Source organism: Propithecus coquereli, unplaced genomic scaffold, assembly GCF_000956105.1.
Source record: "Propithecus coquereli isolate 6110/MARCELLA unplaced genomic scaffold, Pcoq_1.0 Scaffold120, whole genome shotgun sequence".
NCBI classification, from domain to species: domain Eukaryota; kingdom Metazoa; phylum Chordata; class Mammalia; order Primates; family Indriidae; genus Propithecus; species Propithecus coquereli.
The window spans coordinates 7356955-7358766 of NW_012136081.1; the positions used below are offsets into that span (position 1 = coordinate 7356955).

The following is a 1812-nucleotide window of genomic DNA, read 5'->3' on the forward strand; positions in this document are numbered from 1 at the left end:
GTGCCCCTTTGACCTCTGCCCTCAGTGGCGTCATTTCACGGAATCCAGGCCCCACATAGCTAGCATCGAGTGCCTGGCAACTTGCCCTCCTTTGGCCCCTGAGACCTGTGCCCCAGGGGATAGGGGCTTTGTTTTCTTCCCCAGTTCCCCGCGGAGTGGCCCCAGCAACCAGCGATTTACCGGGCTCCTGGCAGTGGCACCCCAGCTTTGGGCAGAGGCTTCGAGGAGCAGACTGGCTGGTCTTTGCCGATGCCACGCTGTGCAGACCCTCTACTGGAGAGGTGTAGGCCGCCTGCCGCAGGCCACACGGAGCTCGGTCCCACCATGGCGCGGAGCACCTTATCTGAGCAGTTCTGCATCCCAAGGCCTCGAAAGGTGACTGTGGGGTTGGACGAGGCTAGCCCTGGGGTAAGCTTAAAGTAGGTCCAGGCAGCCCGTGTGCTTCCTTAACCTGTGCCTGCCCCCCAGTTGGGCAGCTGGTGCTTCTGCCCCCAGCTGGAGACATAGCACCAGGTCTACAGGCTGGGTGTGGCTGAGGCTCAGAGGGGAAGAAGGGGTTTGGCTGGCTGGGGGCAGAACACCTGCATGTTGCCGCTCCAGCTCTGGGGCTGGGCAGCTGGACGGCAGGCTCACCCCCACAGCCCTGCCAGGTGGTCTGGCATTATGTCCCTGATCCCCAGGCTTGGGGGCCCCAAATGCACCTGCAGCCCAACAGGGCATGAAGACGTGGAAATGTGCCAGTTGGCGGCAGAGCCAGACCGTGGGAAGGAGGCTGGAGCTCTCTGCTGAGGGTCAGTCCTGTCCCTTTTAAAGTTCTGTTTGGAAAAGGCTCCTCACCCCCCCAAGTTCTGCCTGCATCCGGGGACATGCCTGAGAAAGTGGGCCCAGCTCCCAACTCTCCTGGCCACTTGGGGACAGACACTAGAAGAAGGACCTGGAAGGGTCCCAGAGCACCTTGGGCTTGGGGGCTACTGCTGGGGTCAACCAGGAGCTCACACCCACCTCAGGGCCTATGGGCCAGGGAGGGGCTTCTCCGCTCCTATCTGGGGGCTGTTCAGAGGAATTAGAAAACATGTCTTCAGTATGCAAGAGGATTAGGGGGTCCTAAAAAGCTCTCTGGGGGACAGAAGGGATGAGGGGGAACACAGGACGAAATCCACCGGAGGGTGGTTTCTTAGCAAAACAGCCCATGGAGAGGTGCAGTTAGAATCATGCAGTGTGGCGAGGGTCCTTCTTAGCACATACAGGACAGGGACAATGGGCTCGGGTTTCTGGGGTTCCCCTTGTGTTCCGGTGGCTTCTATGACGGGTGGAGGGGGGAGAAAGTGTTGCAGGTTCCTGGGCTCAGGAAGGTAGAGGAGGCACCTCACTCTGGCTAGGGTGGGCTGGGGCGTGCACCCCTAAATGCGAGAACCCCAGGAGGCTGAACCCACTCGCCACTGTGCACCCCGCCCAGCCTCGTGACCCCTTTCAGCGGAGCGTCCCGACCCGTGGCCGTCTGGGTGCGCGGGACCCCCGGCGCGCGCCAGCGGGGGACGGCCCCGGACAGCCAGGACCAGGGTCCCGGCGGCGCCCGCTCCGGCGCGGCCGATCCGCCCGGGTTTTGCGGCCGCCGCGCCCTGCTCCCTCCGCCCCCTCGCCCGCTCGGCCTCCTCCCGTCCCTCGCTCCGCCTCGCGCGGTCGGATCGGTCCTCTGGCATTTCCTGCGGCCCGGCCCGCGCCGCCCGCCGAGCCCCCGCGCGCGGGGTCCCGAGCCGGAGCTGGCTGCACGGTAGGCGCGGCCGGGGTGCGGCGGGAGGGCTGCCGGGGCCG

At 65.0% G+C, this 1812-nt stretch overlaps 1 protein-coding gene across 1 annotated transcript in view; it reads left to right on the forward strand.

Annotated features, from left to right (window-relative positions):
- The first annotated feature begins 1667 nt into the window (after positions 1-1667).
- The window catches only part of OSBPL5 (oxysterol binding protein-like 5), a 57337-nt gene continuing 57192 nt past the window's right edge, over positions 1668-1812 (forward strand). Inside the window, 1 exon segment of the mRNA XM_012665666.1 lies at positions 1668-1771. The gene's annotated coding sequence lies outside the window, so the exon portion shown is untranslated.